Source organism: Rissa tridactyla, chromosome 1 (assembly GCF_028500815.1).
Source record: "Rissa tridactyla isolate bRisTri1 chromosome 1, bRisTri1.patW.cur.20221130, whole genome shotgun sequence".
In the NCBI taxonomy this organism is placed as follows: domain Eukaryota; kingdom Metazoa; phylum Chordata; class Aves; order Charadriiformes; family Laridae; genus Rissa; species Rissa tridactyla.
This window is the reverse complement of record NC_071466.1, coordinates 186669979-186694143: the sequence shown is the minus strand read 5'-3', so window position 1 is coordinate 186694143 and position 24165 is coordinate 186669979. Positions and strand designations below refer to the sequence as shown.

At 42.5% G+C, this 24165-nt stretch overlaps 1 long non-coding RNA gene across 2 annotated transcripts; it reads left to right on the top strand.

Annotated features, from left to right (window-relative positions):
• Positions 1-8144: 8144 nt before the first annotated feature.
• LOC128904289 (uncharacterized) lies at positions 8145-22701 on the top strand. 2 transcript variants are annotated; one of them, XR_008464461.1, is made up of 6 exons: positions 8145-8399; positions 8693-10057; positions 11712-11785; positions 13201-13348; positions 16242-16436; positions 20241-22701. It is a non-coding gene; the product is annotated as an uncharacterized LOC128904289 (long non-coding RNA). The 2 variants fall into 2 exon arrangements; XR_008464462.1 differs by lacking the exon at positions 8693-10057.
• The last annotated feature ends 1464 nt before the right edge of the window (positions 22702-24165 follow it).

Here is a 24165-nt window from a genome sequence, read left to right as displayed (position 1 = left end):
CAAATTTAAGGATGTTGGATGATAGTTTAAAGCTTCCTTCACCTTGCTCCCTGCAGGTATCTTCCCTGACATCTTGGCGAAGGGAAATGCTTTTAAAGTTCGTACTTCATACGATCATGTTGCCGGCTTGAGGGCACCATCACCGCAGGAAAGGTCCGAGACTCAGTTAGGAAGAGGCCTCCAGTCAACTCGCCTGCCTTGCCCTGCCCCGGACAATTGCCTGAGACCCTACAAAGTACATGGAGCGCTCCTGGCAAACCTCTACCTGCTATGACTTCACTGCATGCGCTTGAATCCATATTTAAGAGTAAAATTGCTCATGGCTCCTTGCTGTGCTCTGGAATAAGGCTTGTTGGGAAAGCTGTGAATTTGGGGTTTAGCAGGGGTGACGGGGTTGCCAGGCTGTGGTTTCCAGAGTATTTGACAATAGCTTGTGGAGAGCTGGCTGGTTACGTGCTTACGGCTCCTCTTCGTTGTTTCCAGCCACTAAATTACAGCCACAAGAACCAAGAGTTATATTTAGTGCATTCTTAGCATAGTGGTTCCTCAGGCTCTTCTCATAGTGATGAGATACAATTTCTACAATTTCTACAAGAACTTTGTGACTGTGAGTAGCATCCAGAAGATCTCAGCCCATGAGGCAAGCTGGGCATAAAGAGTGGACCAAACTATGAAAAATCTGGAAACTTGCTTAATGCTGGTAGTAGTTCACACGACTGATGCTGACTCCCTTCAGCCATAGCAATTTCTCAGAAGTAGGAGCTAGTGGATTTGTGAAGACGGTTCTTCCTGAAGCCATCTACAAAAATATTTTTCTGAGATGAACAAAGGATGTACAAACATTTTATGGAGATTCTCCTCCTTTCTATGCAAACCTGACTGAAAATATTGCTGAGAATTCACTGGTTGCCTCTCTAAATTCTACCAGTGTAATTTTAACCTGTTTGGATGCTGGACCGCATAATGTGCTGGACTCGTTATAGCACACGCATAGGGACAGATCACAGGTTAAAATAACCAAGGAAGCAAAAGTGAATATATATACTTCTTCCTACCATTTTATGTCTGTTCAAATTCACACGGTTGGGCTTTGGGAGGACATTTTAGCTGGAGTTCAAAATCCTGGATTTGTCCATTTGATAGTTGCTATTCGATGTTAATGTGACCAGCTGGCATGCATAGCAAACAGCTGGCAGCAGGTGCCAGCTAGCTGAACTTGTTTCACTTCCTTGCTATTGTCACTGGCTTGAGAAATACTTTATTTTTGGAAATTCTCTTACTTTTAAAATGAAGAACAATTGACAGAGCCAGCCAGGGGACAAGAACAAACCCACTTTTCCTGTTAACGTTTTCCGAAATTGAAGCGAAAGTTATGTAAAACTCTACTTAATGTTTATCTGATTGAATTAAAAAAAAACAAAACAACAACCAACAAACCCCAGATTATATGTCTTCATGGCACAGATTTAAATCAAGTTACCAATGCCATCGATCACAGAGGTACAGTTTTGGAGTTCTAATTAAACACAAGGTAAAAAACTTGTAAAAATTCCTTAAGCAATTCACACACTCCCGATTTTCAACCACTGATAACGAGTGATCCCTGCGCCTCCCATCCCACGTTATGTGGTCCAGCATCCAAACGGGTTAAAATTACACTGGTAGAATTTAGAGTGCTGAGCAGTGGATTCTCAGCAAAACTTTTTATTTTGGAATATACTCATTTATCACATGCCTTTCTTAATATGAGCGGATACTTTGTGCTGGAGTATTATGTGCGAACACAGAATCACTGTCAGTGCCCTCGGAGCCTGGAAATGGCTGTTTTGGAGGCTTGGCCCCAGGTCCCACATGCCATAGAGGGTTGCCTTTTCCTCCCTTCTGAATTCCTGCTTTCTGCTGGCCTGCTTAGCTGTTTTCTGGCTGTTGTATGCGCACGAAAGACAGGCTCCTGTTGAGAAAATGGATCTTGAGGAAACTTTAAAGAGACACCTCTTCTTGAAGAGATGCTGCAGTAGCACAGCAGCCGTCTCGGACTCTGCGGCTGGTGCAGCTGTGCTGCCCTTAGCGCTGCAAAATGATTTGTTCTATATATAGCTCAGAAAGGAGACGACAGGGAATGTGGCTGCCGGGTATGAAATACTGCCTGCACCAGGCAAGGCAATTAGGACATTTCACGAGGAGGCAGCGAGAAGTTTAAAGCCGAGGAGAGGCCACGCTTTTTCACGAGAGGGAAACAAATTTGTGGACACAGCTGCGTCACACCGTTAGCGCTCAGATGCTAAAAGGATGGAAATGAGACAGGAAGAATTTAATAACGAGACTTAAAATGCTAGTCTTTCAGAGAAAATAGGTCTTGGTGAAACAGAAAATGTTCTTATATATTTCTCCTTCGGTTTCTTGCTACCTGCCCCCTTCAGAGACCAGATCCCAGATTAGCAGGGTGGCCCGTCAGTGCCAGGGTGGCATGTCTTACTTTCCCATGGTGATGTCTGCTAAAATTCAGAGTAAGTTTATGCCATTTAACTGCAACAAAAAAAAAATACGTGGGAAAAAAGATAAAAAATGGTGCACCAGTTTGATTGCATACTTACTACAAGACTGAAAGAACACATACCAACCACATTGCTCTAGCTGCAGTTTCAGCCCTGAATGGTTTTATCTTTCCATTTATAGGAAAGGTCAAGAAAAGTTTAAGTCACCTTTTCATACGCCTAGGAGACAGCTTTTCTTCTTATACTTCCCAGCCACAACATTTGTCTGGATGCCCCAGCAGAGGGGCTGCTGAAGGGAAGCTCTCCCACTCGGTCCATCACGTCTGGGCTGTGCTTTGCCCTGGAGCCACATTTGTAACCCGGACACACTGCGAAGCTTTTCCCTGGGCTTTGATGGGGGGAAAAAAAGGGGCAGCAGGAGGATGTGGCACTTCTAACCCAGTTTTGGGGACAGACTGGTTTCCCTACATGGGCACTGACGATGAATGGAAGTGGATTGTACAAGATGCATTTGTATTTTTGGGGGTTCATAAAGAACTACCCAGAGCTTGGGATAAACTTGTCTGTTAAATGGTCTCAAAATGTATCTAGGTAAATAAAACAGTATTTCTATCTTGCGATGTCAGTACCAGAATACCGCAAAGCAACCACCGTTTCACACTCCTGCTGGACATTTCTGAGCTTTGTAAGCTCCATTTGGGGCAGCGTCTCCCTGTGCTGCTGCTTTAGAAAAGAAGCACAAAGATGGGAAACAACCCACCCCAATCAAGTCATTGCAATGGGGGAAACTCTGAGATCGACTCCTCAAAAAAAAAGGACTAAACACTTCGGCTGATCACTTCCATTTGTATTAGTTTTAGGTGCCAGTTGCTATGGCAGTAGAGGAAACTATTTCAAATTGTGTCCTTTTTAATTCTTCAGAATTCTTTTGTGTTTCAGCCACACAGACCGTGTTTATAGTTAGTACCAGGCATATATTGGACATATTTTTTTTTGCAGCTGAGCAGTGTCCAGCTTAAGCTTTCGTTTAGAATGGCTGGAAATCTCACTGGATATTTAATTTCTAAGTCATTTCTGCCTTTGAAAAGGCCAAATTTTAAAATATAATGATAAAATATTTTTTTAACATTTTAACCATTTCCATTTTTACTCCAAAATATCCATGGAATAAGATCTGACTTTATAAAGGCTGCCAAAATCTGATTTTTTTTCAGTGGCTGTTTTAGCTACTAAAAGAATTGAAAAAATGAGTTCAGCCATCTGCGTTTTTAAACACAGCTTACTTCTTGGGTCCTTGCTAAAATGCTGTTCCCACAAAGTTCATTCTAAGTTGTTGTAAAGATATTCTCACCTTTGGGGATTTGCAGGAATCGGTCCAACATGTATGGTTTTTAATGATTTTTTTTATTATTAATATCTTACAGTTGTTCACCCTTTGCGGCCTCCCACTCTACATAATGATTATTAGGCTCTCACTGAGAAATGGTCTCTTAGAAAGAACATAGAGAAAATAAGGCAGGAGGGACAGCAACAAGCCGTTTAAAGATAACGGTGATGAGGATGCTGAAAAAGAAGTCAGCGAGATAGGAAACAGGGGGATTTGGAGGTCACTGGAGTGGGAGCAAGCAGGAAATGGAGGGAGGAACTGAGTGTCAGAAGCAGCTGATAGATGCATTAACTTGCATTTTCTTTGGGTAATACTTCCTCTGCTGATACCAATGCCTGAGGCTGCGTCGCCTTGTGTCTGAAACCTCCAGTCTGAGTACCTGACACGTGCTGCTGGGTGACTCTGCACTTATGTCCCTTCTCCACGTCTTAAACAGGTGAAAATCCTGGTTACTCTATAATAGGGATGTAAAAACATACAGGAACTAAAGGAAGAGAAACATTTGCCTTGCTAAATGCCATCTAGATAATTTGAGTATTTCCTGAAATTGGACCTGTTTATAACAAGCACCAGCCAGCTGAAGTTTAATTTTCCTTCTCTTGTATGCTATCATTTCATGAAGATTATGAATCCTTCTGACAAAAGGGAAACAGTGAAGGTGTATCCATAGTCTACCTCACTGCAAATCTTTAAGCCTTTTCATATTTTAAAGACATTTGGTTTATTCTAAAACCGGACTTGAAAGACTGTGTTTTGTTAGAAAACTAACAATGAACAAAGGATTGAATAAATAAAGCCAAGGAATGTTTTAGAACATATTAAGCCATTAAGTTGCTAAAACTGGTCCTCCGGTAGTGTGTAGAAAACTAAAAGCAAGTTTTCAATTGTGCAACATAAACAGAGTTTATGCACATTTCACGCACATAGACAGTGCATGAAATAAGTACTAATCAACATTTATTTGGGAATGTAACTGCTAAATTAATTTTTCAGAAACTGGTTGGACTGGATCTCATTAGTCTTCCTCTCCGTTCACTGTGGGATACAAAAAAGGTGGCATGTTCCCACAGATGGTCAAAAGGAGAGTTTATAGGTTTATGCAGTATTTGTTAACCACGTGCAAAAATCAGCTGTAAAACAATATGTGCTGAACTAAATTAGTAAAAGAGCGTAACCCTGATCAAACATTGTCATATGTTCATCACCCGAAGCACATACAGAATCCATAAAAACAGGAGCAATAAATAAACCTTAGAGCGACTGCTACCCTATCTGCAATTATAGTCTTCATATTGGCTTCCCTCAGTACCCTTCACAAAGCTGTATTTCAGAGCGCGCCCAGCCTGGGACAGGCACACTAGGACCTGGTACTCTGCCAGATGGACCTTTCTTTACTGTGAGGGTGCTGGGGCACTGGGACAGGTTGCCCAGGGAGGTTGTGGATGCCCCGTTCCTGGAAGTGTCCAAGGCCAGGCTGGATGGGGCTTTGAGCAGCCTGGTCTAGTGGGAGGTGTCCCTGCCCATGGCAGGGGGGTTGGAACTAGATGATCTTTAAGGTCCTTTCCAACCCAAACTATTCTATGATTCTTCTGCCTCAAACTCTGATACTCCGATAGCGGCCTTCTGCTTAATTGATTACTTTTACATGGCCTTTGTAGGTGCAAAACTTCCACATCCCTCTGATTCTGCCAGGACAGGGTTTGAGGAGCCACTTGTCCCTCTCCATGCTGCACCTGGTCCCCGCTCCCCCAGTGTCTTCCCCCTGTGCCCACCATCTTCCCTCAGGGTAGACGTCCTCTTGCTGCCTCTGCCTCCAGCTTAGATATTAAGCAGTGTATAAATGTATAAAGAATGCCCCAAACCTGTTACCCTGTGCAAATTATACCAAGTTAGCATGGGAAAATGTATTTTACATAAATGCATATTGATTCACATTTCTTTTATTACCTTTTAAATTTTGTTATTAATAGAAACTAACAGTAGCTGTTCCACTGCCTTTGATAGCAGGCTGCTGGGAGTGTGATTGCTCAGGATGTCTGCTTACCCTTTTCATGTATTGTCACAAAGTTAGCTTTCTTTTAATCCTCTGCAGTTACTGGGTGTTCCAAAACTTACTAGAAATTAAGATGAATGTTCAAGAGATTTTTGTCTGGCTCTTTTAAAATTCATACATGGGAATTATCTGATTTTGTTGATATGAAATCTTTACTTGGAATCTGCTGCTTAGTATCCTCTTTAGAAATGGTCATAATTGGTATGCAAAATATTTTATCATATATATAAATCTGTCTTTTCCCAACCACAAGGCCAGAAATATTTATTAAGTACTTCTGCCCTCTTGTACTAAAACAATTGCTAGGATGTCTTTTATTTTAGTTACACTTAAATTTTGTTTTGTCCTTAATCTTTTTTTTTTGCTATAGATTTTATCTTGTGTCTTGTTTCCTGCCTTATTCACTTCCCACCGTACCATGATATTTGATGCAGTCAACTTTCTTGCTTTTCCATTTGTTTTAATAATTTTGTGACTGACTTTATTACATTTTCCTTCTAAGTTATTATTATGTTTTTAAAACAAAGCAGAACATTGTCTCTGTCTCTCTCAACTCTGGATTTTTGGCACCTGAGAGAGTGTTCTTAAATTCCCAATTAGCATGAGTGTTTTTTATCTCTAAGAGAAAATGTGGGCTTGGTGACAGAAGTACTTTTTTAAGATTCATAACCGTGTGATCAGAGTAGAGAATCAGCAAGATGCTCTCTGGCCTTGTAAGCAGTAGAAAAATTCCGGAGTACCGCACTTGGATCATGAATGTAGAGATGCATATTTGTTTCCCGAGTTTGCATTGATAACATTCCTCTGCAGCTGCTCTAGTAAAGGAGGCTGAGCCCTGTCCAGAAACTTGCACGCCTGCACTGCTTTGAAGTGGAGCTTGCTGGTAAAAGACTTTCTGTGAAGCATTTCAGACCTAAAACCTCTTCTGTAGGCCCCTGCAAAATGCATGAGTGCATTTTTTCCTTTGTTTTTATTTTTTTTTTTTTCAAAGAAGCATTTATAATATTCTTACATTGAAAACAGGATTCGTTACCTTTCCAAAAGGAACACCACTGATCTTGGGAGGCTGGATGACCACTGCATAGTTTTTCTCAGCTATGCCCCAGGAATACAGAGCTGATGGGAACGTCATGAGGATGTCATGACATCAAAGAAAACTGGCAGCTGCCAAGTCCAGAATCATAGAATCATAGGATCATAGAATCATAGAATGGTTTGGGTTGGAAGGGACCTTAAAGATCATCTAGTTCCAACGCCCTGCCGTGGGCAGGGACACCTCCCACTAGACCAGGCTGCTCAAAGCCCCATCCAGCCTGGCCTTGAACACTTCCAGGGATAGGGCCAAAGGACTCGCCTTTCGGTATCCTGCAAGGGTAATTCGTAGGTCTTCATGTCACAGAATGCTGTGGACAATAACATTATAGACCTGGTCAAAAGGGATTTGACAGATTCATGGAATAAAAATCCATTGAGGGATATTAGATCGAAAAATACCTCTCTGATTCACAGAGAAGCTGAATATTGGGGATATCTCGAGAAAACACCACTTTCTGCTTGCCCTGTGCATATACTGTTCCCTGGGGATCCAGTGCTGGGCACTTTTGGAGACCCATGCTGGGGTAAATGGACTTTTGGTCTGCCTCGCATGGCTGCCTTCTGCAATTAATCCTGTTTGAGTTAACGGAAATTGAAGAACAATTTAGACTGGCAGCAAGGCTTGACCTGCAAGGGGGTTTTGTTGAAGTATTTATAATTCTGATAAACCGAGACTGAAATTAAAGAATAAAGGAAACACAATAACTCTTCCCCTAGTTCTTCTTATTGTGGTTTCATTCCTTTGTTTCTTGATGTGGATTCCAGAGAATTAATTGAGCATTAAGACCTAAAGAGCAGTACTTTTGGGGCTGATTATTGCACGCCTCAGCTGCTATAATAAGGTATGAGTTAATGACTTTAACCACCTGAAAAGTGTAACAATTTCCCTGTAAATTCAGTGCCTGGAGTTACTTATTGCCTGATCACCTAGTCTGTGGCTCGGGAAAAAGGAGGAATTGAAAAAGCAGAAACTTACTGCTATTGCATTTAAGAAGCGTTAAATAAAAACAAGTTTAAAAACAAATCCAGATTCTTGCACTTCCCGGACATTATTGTCCTGTGCACGACATACCTGGCAGTGAGTCAGCATATTGCGCTCACGTCTGAAGTCTGGAAGCTGTTTCGTAACGAAGGAGAAACCCGCGACCGATCGGTAGAGGCAGCCAGGCCTGAATCTGGCAGCACCGCACGCTGTAACTGGCTTGGCTGGTTGCTCTGTGTGTGTGTGTATGTGTGTGTGTGTGCGTGTGTGTGCGTGCTTCTCGTGGGTGAGTGGGTGCTGTCGGTGACTTTCCCTCTCAGCTCCGCTCGCAGGAAATGAGCAAAACTCCCGTCTGCTCCGAGTGCTTTTCAGTACAAGACCAAAAAGGTAAGCTGAAATCCAGTGCCCCTCGTGCTCCTGGCACCCTGCCTCCCCTACCTAGGAGGGCTGCGCGGTTTTTCTGTGTTTGTAAAATGTTGAGTGACTGGGGCCGGTGAAAATTTCAAGGTTGGACGGGATCGTCCCAGCAACGTGAGGGACTGAAAGGCTTATTTTCAGATTTCGACCTCTTCAAGACAAAACCCATCCTTTCATCTGTATTTTTGCAATGCTTGGAGCAATGGTCTCTGCTCCTCTTTGAAAACCGTGCCTGCTGTAATACTGTCTGTGTTTATTAATAGCAATAACAACAAAAGGCGGAAGCTAATGGAGACAAAGGATGGTGAGTTGCAGTAATTTATGTTCTTTTCCCAGCTTTGTCATACGCTTGCTATGTGACCTTGAAGAAGTTATTTAATCTCTTTCTGTTTTAAAGTTCCTCCGGAGACGTAGGATAACAGTGTTTAGCCAGGGTGTCGGGAGGCTTAATTCGGAAGCGCTTGTGAAGCCCGCTGGTCCCCGCAGAGGGGACGCGTTCTGTACAAGGCACGGATGATTGTCCTGGTAGCAAAGGATCCGCCAAGAATGCGAGCAGGTCATCAAAACAAGAAGTCTTATATTGAAAAACGTCAGAGTGACCCTTCCTGCCACCTCCGTATGGTTTGGAGACAGATAAAGCAAAATGAGGGAATTCCTGTCTGAAGCAACACCGTGATGGGAAACATTCCCTTTAAGTAAGCAGCGGGAAAACAGCCACAAAACTTGCAGCAGAGTGGAAGAAAGAGCCTGCCCTGAGCACACAGGCTATTGCAATTGCCAAGAACCGAAATCTCCCCTCCTTTACACCTGAGGGGTTCTCTCTGCCCCCGGCGCGGGTCTCTCAGCTGTCAGCAGAGGTTGGAATGAGCGCTGCAGTTGCCCTTGGCTCGGCATTCCTGGCCATGCCTGGCCCTTCCCCTGCTAATCACCGCTAACGAAGGCCTGTTATCTCCCAAGGCACACCCGTGAAGGGAGCTGCCCGGGAATGTGATTTACAGCGTGAGGCTGAATCCCATCCCTTGTTCTGTGAGCTGCGCGGCAGCAGCGAGAAATACCACCTCCTCCAGGAAGGGATGGCTGGAGCCGGGGCCCTGACAGTGAGGGATTAAACCACGAGCAGACTTGGATGGGATACAATCAAAACCTCCTTCTTCCCGTAACAAATCTGCAGCTCCGAGGATCTTATTTTAAAGTACCTCCGGGAGATACCGCCCTTCCTTTCTCCTGGCTTATCCTCGTTGCAAAGCCCCGCCGTGCTGTGCCACGCAGACCCGGCCCGCGCTTCCTGGCACGCAGAGCTACGCCTTTCCCCAGGAGCTCCTCAATCATCTCACTGCTGTAAATTTTCTTTTATTGCTTTTTAAAAATTTTATTACAGGGGCCTGATCCTTTCAGTCAGAGGCTCTTGCTCGAAGACACTGCGCTGCAAACCCTGAGGGAGTCACGGTTCCTCCTCAGAAGAACGCGGGCTCTGAAGTCCACGTTTCGTTTCTGGACAGCCCCTTCTGAGCACATGTTGGGGAAGAGCTGCCAGAAGTGCCCATACGAATGCGTACCCAGAGAAGTGAAAGAAGTGTCACTTGATCAAGGGAACAGATTTTGTGAGCGCATCTTACACCATTCAGATGGTTCGTTCGCTTCCTCAGATTAGAATTAACAAGGAGCTGTTTAGATAGATGCCATTGAACCCCTCTTTCAACCAGCTCGTGACTAAATGCAAACTGACAGTTGGGAGAATTTTGAGATTTTGTGACCTTCCTTGTAAAATTTTAGTTTTTCAGATCGATGTCTGGATGACACGTATTCAGAGATCCAGGGCACAGCTAATATATTTGGGATGTGAAGTCAGTCAGGAAAGACACAAAAGTAGTAGTTAGCCACTTGCATACAGCAAAAAACTTTCTGCACTTTGTTTAGCTTTTTCATAGTGTCCTGTGTCAAAACCACCGCTGAACAGGAATGGCGTGGCTTCATGCGACCAAACAGTTTCAGCATTTTATAACATTTGCCATGGCTTTCAGAGAAGTAAAATGCATGTCACGGAAGGCGTTCTCAGCTGGGGCATATCACTGCTGGATGCACTGGCATTTCGTTCCACTGACATGCATGCTATGTGCTGTTGAAATGCTACAAATTTCACCAGGGCTTTTTTTTTTGGAACCTAATCCCGTGGTGACAGTAAACACGGCATATGAGAGAACCCAGCTCAGAAGTTATTTGTGCATCACTTTACATCACCCCAAAGTTGCTGGATACGCTTTGCAAACTGCAGGAAGCGAAAAAGTCGCTATTTTTAAAGTCTACTTCTAATTGCTGCATTTTTCAGTAATGACAAACAAGGATGAAATTTCATTTTCGTGATTCTGGGCAATGAATGGATTTAATCACTATAGTTGCAGGAATAAATACCAGACTAAGAATGTGATTGACCAGACAGGAGAATCAAGAGAAATGCACTGATTTATTATCTGCTGGAGTAACATTTCAGCAATTTGAGGAAAAGATGGTCCAAATGAAATGAACAAACAAAGCCTGCAATTTTTATATGAACAAGATGGCTATTTCAAGAAACCCATGCACTATCCTGGCTCAGCTCTGCTATATTTTCTTGCTTTTACATTTGTCACATTCCTCTCAAAATTTATTTAATAAAGTTGCATTAATGGGTTCTGGTTACCATTAGCAGAAAGTAAATAAAATAAATTAGAATTTCAAGAGCAAATGAAAGCTGTGTGCGTACTGAAAGATGTCTAGTGACTGGATCACATAGGTAGAAGGTTTTTGTGCAAAAGGCTACCTGCCTGACCTGAAACTGGGTAAAGCAGAAAAGTTCCAGCTTCACTGAACCTTCTCGAGGAGATTACTTAAACCCTAAAAACTTCCTGCTTGTGGTATGCAACCATCCTTGGTGTCTGCAGAACGAACAGAGCACAAAAATGAGAGCTGAGTAAACTTCGTAGAAATAGTTTTTTAAAAATGAAAGAAAAAAAGATGTCCTCATTCAGTCTTACTTATGCAAACCAGAATTTCAAAATTACTGCGTGAACTTTTGAAATGAGCACCCTCTCCTTTTCTGAAAGCCCTGTTCGGGCTCCACCAGTGACGGTGTTAAACAGATGTTTTCCCTGATCAGCAGGTAGTTTTCTTGTCTCTTGGGAAAAGAATGAAGCTCCTTTGCTTGGGGACCAGACGTTTCCAGCCTATTTCAAGGTTTGAAATGTCTTCAAACTCCTGACTCCTTTGTCGCATCTAAGTACCTTCTCCTGGATCTTCTTTTGGCAGGTTTAATCATTATCTGGCTGAGTTCCAGGATTAAGTGTGTGGGGTTATAGAAATCATTTGATACTTTGAACCTGGTGAGTTTCATTACCTGGCTATCACTGCGGTAGAAAACACTGCACAAGTTCTAAAATTTAATTTCATGCTCCATTCGTTTTTGTGTCACCGCCTGTTCTGTGACACCCAGGCTTGCAGGTCTGTCCTCCCTTCCCTTCACATAAATATGTGGAAAGACCGTAACATTTGGATAGATATTTTAATCCCAACTTTCCAGCGTCTGCTGAAAAACTCAGAATTAATTGTAGCGTGTGGGTGCTTGCCCATCTCAATTATCAAGCAATCAGTAGGTAGCAGAGGATGGTAGAGCACTCTCAGGGGGTGAAAGATATCCAAATAAACAATGTGAAGGCTTTCCCGCCCCCATCCATAACACGGCAACAAATGTAGCCATGGTTATACTAATCAATACACATTTAATTATTGAACCTTCCCGCCTGATGTTGGCCAACCAGATTAGAGAACTTTAAAAAAAAATTATTGTCAAAAGCGAGATGGATAAGTTACCCTCTGGATGGATGGATTGTCCCTAAAACAAGCAGTAATTCAGACAAAGGGACATACATCATTTTTAATTGACGAAGGCTGGTCCCCGAACATGAGTAATCGAAGCTTAGTGCCAACTAATGAATCTGCAGTGCAACACCATTGTAGCATTTTGGCTTGAAGTTAGTGCTTCTAAACGACCACTTAATTGCTTCAGTTCATATAATTTGGATTTATGAATAAACATGTATTTTCCTTGGGGCTTTCCTAACCTTTTCTTGCTGTGGTGAACAAAGTAAAACTTCTTTTAAATTTTGTTACTTCCGCAGTGTTTTGATTGAAGCACTGCTAGTTTTCTAAATTTTAATAAGAATTTCTCAGTGTAACATCACTGTCACCACAAGGGCTCTGTCTGATGAAATCTGTCATTAAAAGTGCAAATGGAAAATATGATTCCATGTGTTGCTTTTCTTAAACTTCCTGCTGCTTCTACTAGTTCATAATTTAAATCCTGTTAGCTTTATTTGAAAACATTTCTGTCCATAAATATAGTGTACAACAGCACACAACATTATTTGTGAGTGAAATGTCTTTATCACAGTATTAAATTTTTAATTAGTTGACATTAATATTTTGAAGGGAAGTTCAAATTACCTTGTAGTTGTCTGTTTATACATTTGCCACTTTTCTAGCCCTCTTTGCAAATTCAGTATCTGAAAAATAAATTATAATTCCAAAATGATAAGACTAATTGTAAAGATAAAAGCTGTCATGGACCGAGTGTGCAAATGTCCTTGCTTTGCCCTAAATGGCACGTTGACAGGAGAAGGTACACACTAACCAGCTAAACTTTCAAGTCTCAACTTGTGAATTTTAGGGTTTTTTTCTGGATTATGTAGAATTTGCTGTAAAAAGTAAATGTAGCATTTATTTTGCAAATCTTATGTAGGCAAAAGCTGGTGATGATTTGGGTCAAGTTACTGCCAAGAACACCTGAATCACGCACTGGTGTTTTATAAACATCAACAGAGCCATCTGCAACCTTTGGTCCAGGCTGAGAACTCGAAAGCCGAAGGGAGTCTCCTCACAAGCAGGAGGTGAGAAACTGAGCTTCGATGAACTGGGCTTCTAACTCAATCACATAACATTATGAATAGAGTCTGGGGAAAAAAAAAAGAAAAAGTGTGTAAATTTTTTGTACATATACCACTGAACAGACTTAAATGATGTTTGGCACATGTCTCCTTAGTTCGAAGGCTGAAACCTGGCTTGTGTATTAGGAAAGCACAAAATATAGGGGTGAGTTCATCAATTCATTTTTCATATGACAGATGTTGGAGATAACCTGTATATATTAGTCATATTCTTTTATTGAAATGGTATGGATTTGGAATATAAATATTTGGCAATAAGTAGAGCCATATGAATAAAAAACCTACGTGTTGTTTGAGATATTTTTGAGCAAGACTCTGGATTTGAAACCAGTGTTTTTTTCTGGGAAGATACGGTAAAAAGGGACGTACAAACACGGGAAAAGGTGGTTTTACATAAACTTGAAGACCATTTTGAGGGTCATTAAAGCAGATGTTCAGTCCTGACAGGGTAGGATATCCTAAAAGTAAAATGACTGGTTTCAATTACAAATGCATACTGTGATTCAGTTAAAATTAGACCATGAGAAATTGCAGCTGCTTGAAGTAGGATAGCCAACTGCACCCCAGCCCATCTGCCAACCTCCACTGTTTTCTTTCGGGGCTAAAACAAAATATACGTGAGATAAGAGAAGTTATTCAAGATAAGGAATGACACAGTTCCTTTCCTAATCAGTCATGGCCAACACCACTTCACTGTGGCTGTCGTGGTGTGTAGTATATCCCTCCTTCCATCACGTCCCCAAGTCATAGGTGTGGGGCCTCTCTCACCAAGAGAGATGTTGTTGGCCCCATGGGGACCAGCACTGCAAGGTATTTGTTTGCTGTCCTGAATACGGCTGGTGAGATGGCTGCAGCTGTTGTATAATTGTGTTATCCAATATGGATAAAGAAGAGCATCATCTGGACACTTGCCCACCCCAAGAGGTCATTTTTTTTTAGTTTATCTTTTGTTTGGGGCTTTTTTATTGTTTGTTTTCAATTTTGTTTGGTTTGTTGGTTTTTGTTTTGTTTGGGTTTGTTGGGTTTTTTTGAGTGTGTAGAAGATATCCTAGTCACTTTATTTATAATAATTATCTTCTCAAATGGTTTGTCCTACAAAGACTCCCTAGTCTTACTCTGAGGCATGGATGACAATGTATTTCAGGAGTCATACTGAAAAAAAATATGTGTTGTATGCCAAAGGAAAACTGTTTTTGTGTTTGACTTTGCAAGGACAGTGTTTGCAAGGGAGACATTAGTGTGATTTACCATGGGTGTTCAAATCCCGCACTCACAGAGAATGCATTGCCCAGTCTGTTCAGAAGCTGCACTGGATCAGTGCTGGCCTTTGCTTTGTTAAGCAGAAATTGCTTATGGGCGTACGGCTGCAGAAAGGGTCACTACCTTTGCAATGCATGTTTGGTTTTTGAGCTCAGAGTGAGGGGAAAGGGAGTTCTTCTACTGCTTGGGACGAGCCCACCTCAACCAGCTTCAGAGATTTTTCAAAATCTTTACCGAGGAAGTTCAGAGAGTCCTCAGGCTTCCTAGTGACCCCGTTAAAAAAAAAACAAACACAAAACCAAAACAAAACCAAGACCCAAACCTACCCACAATACAAAGTGCTCTGAAACGGTTTGGTAAGAGGAGGAATTGTGTTACAGCTGGCTACCAGAGAACAGTGCTGAAAGGGAAATAGAAAACAGGAGCGACATCAGCATGGGAAGGGCTCAAATTAAATAGTAGAGAAAAGACTGTGAGAAACATATATATATATATATGTATGCATAACTTAAAAGTGAGAAAGTAGAGGAGACAGTAATATATGGAAAACTGTATTTTCCATAAATTAATGTGTCTTGGTGATATTTATTCCAGGAATATTATTAAACATTATGCATTAAAGTACACTTTCATGTGTACACAGGTATGAGTATGTACTGTACAAAAGAACATGGCAGGGTGTTGCTAGAAATGGCACTTGAATGTTTGGAGAGGCTGCTGTTTTCCGTCTGTGTTCCCCAGACTTGTGCAAGAGACCTAGGTGACCCTGGAAGTTTTCTGGCATCCCTGTACCAATGGCGATGGCAGTGTAGCAGGCAGCTGCTTGCTGCCCATCCGGCAAGCGTATCCGCAGCGGTGTGCAGTTAGTATCCTTCCACACTCCCCAACGAAGACAGGGTGCTAGCACTCACAGCTCATCAGCAAAAAGCACCCGACCCCCAAAACGCTGGAGAACAAACCTTGAGCAGCTGTACAAACAAGGAGCTGACAACCAGTTTCTATAATGGGTGCTGAACTTGGTCGACCTGACCACACAAGCAGGACTACTGCGTTCAACGCTGACAGAGAGGGTAGAAGCAGCTATTACTGTCACCCTGGTAGATCTGGCTGAAAATGCCAACTAGTTAGATTTATAGATACAACTCAAATGTGCATTTTAGCCTCCTTCTCAGTTACCCCCAAAGACAAGGAATCCAAGAAACATTTTCAATTACCCTTTCAAGGACGATTTGAGACGATGAAGGATCAAAGGCATGCCCAGTCTTTGAGAAAAGTGAAGGTGTTTTCAAACGCTGCTTTGTCTGGGGTAGATAGAGCCCTTCAGTGCACCGGAAACCAATATTAAACCAGCTGGTTATCGACAGGTTAGCGAGAAGCCAGCCGCAAAGCTGGTGTAGGCAGAAGGTTCTGCACTGTCGAGGGACCTCAGGATGCAGCCTCCAGTCTTGATTCAGATGGAGACCTGATTAACAGGCGATAGCATTTACTGTAAACAGTCCTGTGGCTGTCTGGGGGAGCCGCTGTCTGCAAAGCTGTCTGCAAGAACTAATGTATTCTTTATATGTTTTGTCTCCAGGTTGTGCAATGCATTCTGTGAAACTCATAAAAATCTCTGGCCTGTACCTAGTTTATCATAAAGGTGGCCACTACGGGACGGGGAACGACAGCGAGACTGCGGGAGCAGGTTTGAGCACTCTGCATGCCTGCCAAGATTTCAAAGGGAAAACAACAGGCAGGCTTTTCCAACTTCTGCCAGCTCCAACTCTATCAGGTCACTCTATTTATTTTTCCTTTATAATATCTTCAGTAACTTTAATAAAGCTCTTCTTATGACTAACAGCTTGAAGGGATCAGGGTATTAGAGGAAATACAAAGGGAAAGACAACACTAAGTAGGCCCCTCCCTTACTTCAGTGCCGTGTCTCAAATAAATGTATGCAATCTATGATCTTCTAAATAATTACCTGGTGTTCCATTACCTACTCCCTCTTTGCAAACCTGTTTTCGAGCTCCTGCAAACCCAGATCCCACCCAAATGCTGCCAGGCTCATTCCAGGGTGTAACAATAGCGGAAATGCTGAAACAGATTGATGTTAAACTTCAATTGATTACTGTAAGGTGATATATTAAGAATTATTGATACTAATACAAATGAGAATTAAGCATAGAAGAAAGTCCCTTGGACAGAGGGAGGCAGAGGGGAAGGTGACTTTGTGGCTGTATGCATCCATGTGCACAGAGCGGTGTGGAACATTAATCCATTCATTCCAAAGCAACTCAACTGGTATTAGTGCTTGTGCTTCTCTGCTGTTTTGAACAGAGATGTCATAAACCAACACTAGAATAGCTTTTTGTGCTGTATCTCCATGGATACTAATGTTACACAGGAGGTATAGATTTTTCTAGTTAAAGAAAATTACATTCTTTTTCTAACTAAGTTTAATCATAAATGTGCAAACGCAAGAGATCCAGTTCATCAAAGGTACCTTTGTGGTTATGGCACATACAGCTCCTCGCAGCTCCTCTGCCCAGGGCTCCTGCCGTTCTATGAAAGCACAGTTCCCCAAAAACAAATATTCCTGTGTTGCAAATGTGTGTCCTCGGAATGTGCATGGGAATTTAGGAATAGCCACAGATATCTGCAGAAATTGGAGACACTGAAATCTCTGTGCAGAACCTCGTAATTGTTTACTCTAGGTCTTACCTTTAGCTTGGCACAATATGCAGGGCAGCACTAACGGCGAATAATTAGTAATAAATGACCTCTCTCTTCTGGCACACATTTTAGCATGCTTTTCACCCCAGAGTTGTGTTTGCAGTGTGAGCAAGGCACATCTTACTGACTGATGACCCAAATGAACCCATCCTCCCACTCCTGACCTCACACAGTCCAGCTCCCAGCACCGTATCGCATTGCTGAAGTTAGTTCAGAGGCAAAAAAATCAGCTTCAACCATCTATATATTTGGCTGGAAATGGGACCTGTGGCTGCCTCAGTGCTCCCCAGGGCACTGTTTCAATGCTGCTGATGGGGGCACAGAGGCCCCACATCGCCTGCAGCCTGCTAGCAATGGTGAAGCCAGGCATGATGTCCCTTCTGGTCTCTGGATGCTCAACCCAGGTGACCTGGAGTACAGAAAAAAGAGCTGGGGACTAGTCTCATGAGGGCCAAAGCTGGTGCTCTGGTGAAACGCTGGTTGGCACCAGATGTGCTTTGCCCACAAGGAAGACCCCTGAGGTCCTGCCCCACTTTCCTCCGCTGAAGGGTGGGTGCGTGGGGCCTGCTCTGCGCCATCTCCTCTGCCCTGCTTGGCTGGAGGTCAGCAGGAGACACGGTCTCTCAGCAGGGCAGAGTGCCACCGATTAGCTGGTGGGAATTTGGGTCAGCAGCACCCGTTTGAGGGTGGTGGCACATGAGGCAGGAGTGGGACCAGCCTCAGCAGCCCTGGCCGAGGCGGGATGCTCAAGTGCAGCCATGTGCGCCTGTGCTGGGCGCTTGGGCTCTGTTTCCCTGCTCTGCTGAAGCCAGAGTCCAACGGCATCCAAGGTCTCCCTTCTTGCTTGCAAACAAGCTGTCACCAACCAGCGCACGGGATGTATTTTTAGTGTGTTGGAGGCAGTCTCCTAGCTACAGCTTGAGGAGCTCAGCTGGGCAGGGGCTGGCAGTCCTCAGCCTGCACAAAAGCAAACACCACTGATGAATCCTGGTGTTCAAGCCAAATCCTGCCCCAGGCTCGCTGTCATGTCCTCCCCCCGAGCCCGCTCCTTGGCTTGGCTTTCAGGGTTTGGTAGAAACGATGCCCAGGTATTCCTGTGGGCTCCTGGAGCGCGGCTGGCGACCGGGGTTGTTTGCATCCTCTGCGGAGCTAGAAGTGGTCTTTTGTTCAAGTACAGAGATGTACACTCCCCGCTGCAAAGATAAAAGACCAAATATTGTTTATGTTGTATGTAGTAATCTATCTCACATCTGCCAGAATTTAGCTTTATGTGAAGATGTGAAAGAGTATTCATTAATTCCTCTTTAAGGGCAAGGCTATTAAAAAGTTATTTTAATTTTGGGCACGAATTCAGAATTTCCACTCTTTCTGAAGTTGCTTGTCTTCCTTAAATTGCTATCTGTCTCAGAACTGTTTATGGATAATAAAATGTCTTTAAAGATTCTCTTTTGTTTTGGAAAAACCTTGGAGATGATTCGTCTGGCATCTCCTGGACGTTTCGCAGACACTGCATGGTTGTTGTTGGGCTGTTACTAGGATGACTGGAAGTCAGGCAGCGTTACCTAAGCCTCCAACTTTCTTTGTACTACTGAAACAGGCAACGTAACTGCTGCAATGTGCAGAGCGCCCGTGGAACTCGATAAAAGCTGAGCATTAGAGAAGACTGGGCTTTGAGACAGATCAGTTCTTGTTTGTCAGCAAAATGTCTAACTGTGCCTTGAATTAATCAAGTTAATTTCTTTTTTTCCCCCCATATTGCCTTCCTTTTGCTCTTTGGAGAGGCTGCACTTGCTTTCCAAGAGCTAAATGACTTTTTCCTAGACTTTATTCTGATATGAGGCGCACAGGAACAATGAAACCTCTTGTTCAGCTATCAGGAAAATTCCCCCAGGGCCTGGATTTGTTTTGCTGCTGCCATTGTTTCCAGTTGCCATTTACTACTCCATCTTGTGTGTGCGCAGATCTCATCAACATTTATTAAAGACAAGCTCTGAATTTGCACGATTGCAAAAACACGGGATGGATGGAACATAATCTCAGACCAGGGGGTGACGTGTGTGTACCTGTAACATGCAGGGTTTTGTGTGGAACAGACACACATTGTATTGTAGTCTAAGGAGGTGGTTTTGAAAATTATTTCCCTCTATGGTTTCGCCAAACAATCTTTCCTCTCCAGTTGCAAGGAGCTCTACGTCTCCAAGATGAAAAGTACACGTTCACAGGTGCGATTTGATCGATTCTCATATTATTAAAAAAGAAGGAATAGAAGCCCTCTACAACAAATATTGGACACGGTTATGCACCTTATATAGGGGCTATTCGTAAGCTGATGAACAAATGTGTTTTGAGGCTTCTATTTTATATAGCCTAGAAAGAAACAGAGAGTCTTTTCAAGTCTTTTATAAGTTTAGGAATTACTATTAACAAAAAAAAAGAAGGAAGCAAGTTCCTTCCAGAAAGCTTGCATACATGATTACAGTGAAGCGCTCTTGTAGGATAGATATGGTTATGTCCTCTTCTCTGAGCTAATTTTTTCTGTTTTGGTGGAAATTAACTGTTATAATTCTTATACTCAAAAAAGGGTATTTTTTCATCTGCACTGGAGGAATCCCCAAAATTTGCTGGGAACTACTCTAAAGAACATAGTAAGGTCATGCTGCTCTGGCCTATCTAATACCATATCTAATGCTGTAATCTCATATTCCCCCTTTCCTTGAGTAAGCCTCCCCCTAAGGTGTCTTCCATGGAGTCAGCTGAAGTAGAAAGTAATTTCCCTTGTGACTATGGAGAATTTGAAATCAAGCTTTTTGAGATAAACAGAAGGTTTTTGTGTCATTCAAATGTCTCTACCTTTCTCTAGGCAGAAGCGATGGACGAAGGTGCTGCAGCTGCTACAAACTAATTTTCAGCCAGGCTGGGTCTTCCCAAATTGCAGTATGTTCAGTAGATTGAAGAAGAACATTGCTGGAGTGTCCTGTCCAGCTGGGAGCTGCTGTCGTCGTCAGCAGTGGCACGTAACCAAGATACATTTGGGAACACTTGAAGCAAGCAATGAATCACGAGCTGTCGTGTATAATTATATGTCACTGGATAACGTAATGTTGGTGTTGGAGTGCATGTGGGCTAGTAAACCTTTGCTGGAATGGATGGACTGTAACAAGACTACAAGGTCTGAGACCAACTTCTTCCCCTGTTGAAGTTTTCAGAGTAAGGCTGGAGGTGTCCCAGCGGAGCGCGCTGCTCTTGCCAACACACAAGTCATTACTGAATGGAAGGAGGAGCATGAATTTTTATAGCCTGTGCTATGAAGGAAGTAAAACTAGAAGACCTAATAGTCCTTTCTGGGTTTCAAATCCATGAAAACATAAGTGGTGTGATAAGACCCTCCCTGCTAACAGCAAAGCTTTTTCCCTTTGGTTCAAATGCCAGCAATCAGTTGCTACTTGCTGGCTGTAATGCATTGTTTACCTGTCTCTAGAGGCAACTGATGTATTATTGTGCTTTGTTAATTTTCTTTTCTTTTCATAATGTCCCATATTTTTTTCCTGAATTGTTTCTTTTATAGCTTTACTAAGTGCTGCCTCTTCTGGGAAATAAGTCTGTGTTTGAGGCTCAGCCCTTCAAGGTGTTGAGAGCTCTGGACCTTCTCCAAGAAAGCTCTTAAGAGAACGGTCATCTTTAGGTGTACGAGTAGTCTGGCCTAAGAAGCACTGTGTTTTTAGATGGAGCCTCCGCAGCATAGTGGCCACTTTGCCAGAAATCAGATTTAAACATATATACTGTCATTACTTTGACATTTATCTATTGAAAGCTCCTTTAGAGCATCCCTGAAGTATTAAGAGACCCATGGAGCTCTTGTTATTAACACACGATTGATTAGCTGTAACTCTGAAGTTGTCTAGGGAAAAAAAAAAAAAGAGAGAGAGAACAAAAAGTCCTGTTAGATAGTTCAATATTCAGATTTTTTCTTAAGGAAAAATTAAAAGCTGAGACTTTGGGTGTTTATCTCCTTTTAGACATCCACAAAAATCCTCATTGCAGCTGAGAGATAAAAAAGATATAACAAGAACAAGAAAAGGGGAATAAAGAATGTTTGAAAAGAAACAGCAGAGCCTGGACTGATGTATTTGAGCAAGAGCTGATGTTAGGAATTTCCATGTAGAATAAGCAAAATAAAATGTCATCTCATGGTTTAAATACTGCCAGATGATTCAATATACTTTTCACAGCATTCTTTTGCCATGTGATATTCTCTTATGTTTGTTGAAGTCAGGAAATGAGAAACTGCTTGAAAGGGAAAGGTTAGGCCTCGTGTCATTGTATAATATATGCCCACAAGCCTATTATATTAACAGAGCTGCTTAAGATAATTCCAAATGGAAGATGGAGTTCATTTCTATCACAGTATATTCTCACTGTGATCTGCTAACAGAAATCAGTGTATCATACACTTGTTAAATTAAGGTTCATGAGGAATAGAGCCAATGAGGACATCGTATTTTTTTCTTGGGAAAGTCGACATTTGAACGAAAGTTTTTAGCTTGAATCAAGATGAAAAATCAAACTGTTACACATGTTCATTCCAACCATCTATTAAATAAGACATAAAATGTCGGTTTGAGTAAATTAAAACATTGTATGTCAATATTAGTAGACTTTTCATTTAGATTCTAACTCTCAGTTACGGTTTTTACCAGAATCAGTTTGAAGTTCTAAATGATTATTTGAACCAAACATGAATTTTTATATCCAAAATGTTGAAATTGGGCATTTTGAGAATTTCTTAAATAGACTTTGGAAATTATCAATTTGTGAAAAAGGACTATTTGCAACAGACCTTTTTCTTTTCAAAGCACAGCCATTTCCTAAAGAAAAAATATTTTGTGCAAAAAACTCCCAGCCCCCCATAATGATGAAGTAAGCAATACATGTTTTAATTACCTTGCTGTTTCCTTTCTCTGTAGTTTCCCAGACTTTAAGGAAACTATTAAAGCAAGGGTAGAGAGGATTGTCTGTTCTGCTCGCACTCATAAAACTCAAATATTGTGGTCTGGTCCGATGTCAGCCTGGTTCAGATGTTCTCCTGCCTGCCGTGCTCGAGGCTCTGTTCATGACCAGAGGCACATACGAGGCATTAACATATCAGTATCACACATAGGCTGCACCGTGTGCTGGAGGGGCTCGGAGGGGAAGAAAGGATCGTTCACTAGCTGCATTTCTCCAATCCACATGCTTGACTGTCACTGTAGATGGGAAAATCCAGTGAAATTTGGTCAGTTCTGGTTCTGGTTGGTATTAAAAATTGTATCTTTTGTCATAAATCTTGTGATGTTTTCAGTTATCTCTGGGTCTAGCAACAATTCTGACCCCCATCTCTAAATGCAAAGGGTGCCTCTTTCTTACTCCTTTGGCTTTAATGTGTAATTCAAGAATTAAATGTTTAACATGCATTTTACAGGAAGATCTTTAAGTGCACATGAACGGTCTCTACTGTCAGTGAAGGTGAGGTAGAAAATAGTGATGAATTATAAGTACAGGGCTTAATAGGATTTTAAAATCAGTAGAGAGGCTGGCCCGACACACACAAACATTTTGAGGAAATTCATTTTTTAACAAATCCTGCCAGCACGTTCGTTTATTCGCCTTGCTGCTGCTGCCGCGTTGGTGTTGCTACAGCTGCCAAGGCTTGTGGCTGCTTTTCCTGCTCCGGCAGCCCTTGGGGTCCCGCGCACCCCACGCAGGCAGGCATCCCTGCCCTCCCCCACCACCCTGCCTGGGCAGGGGGCTGGGGTCTTCTCCAGGGTGGGATTGCAAGTTCTCCCTTCCCTTCTGGAAGCTCCCCATGTCACCTCCAGAACCTGCAGGGAGCTGGGCAGGGGAAGCTGCACGGGGTTCAACCCTTGGGATTTCAGTGTCTCCCTGCGTGCTACAGGATGGTTGGTTGAAACCTGCTGAATGCGGTCAGGTAAATAACCCTCAGGAAGACCTCTACTTCCACGTGTGCTTTACCTAGCAAAGTGTCTCTTCGTTCCCTGAGTATAACCCATAAGTATTGGTACAGGGCAGCCAAGCAGATCAGGGTTGGAAATGGGAATTTTACCAGTCTGGACTCATCCACATTTATTTTGTTACCTCTTCTCTATTGCATTATTCACATCTATGCAAATGTTCTATTCTGTATTACTGCATTTATCACATCTTTTCTGTGATTTGGCAAGGATGTGGGGTGTGCTTACACTTTCCATACAGATATAAAAAATTCTTTCCGTATGCTAACAGGACAAGCTAGCTCAGCTGCTTCAGTGTGAAGGCCCATCCATAACTCAAGAAGACCAACAAGAGGTGTTTCTGAGAGATTTTAGTTCATCACGCTCCATTTTGTGTCTCAGAGGTACCTGGAAATGTGCAGTTACAGTTCTGCAACTCTTCCTTTACAGAATCATTTCTGCTAATTGAGGCAGGACACATGGCTTTCTTCTTCGTCTTTGGCTTTCCTACAGGACTAGGACTTCTTCAGGCTTTACGCAGCCTTCAGATATTTAAATCTGCCAAAGGGCTGAAAGGAGAGGAGGAACTGTTGTGGTCACCTTTGTAACCTTCATTCCTAATACTGGAGAACATAGCAAAGTCCACAGTTTTTCTATGCTGAGGATTGAAAAGAATTCACTAAAAATCTTGGAAATAATCATAACCCATTGCATTTTCCAGAGATGCCAGAAAAAGGAAGAGACTTTCAAAGGCATGAAGTATGAGCTCATTTCCATGATCTTTTGACCAGAAAAGAA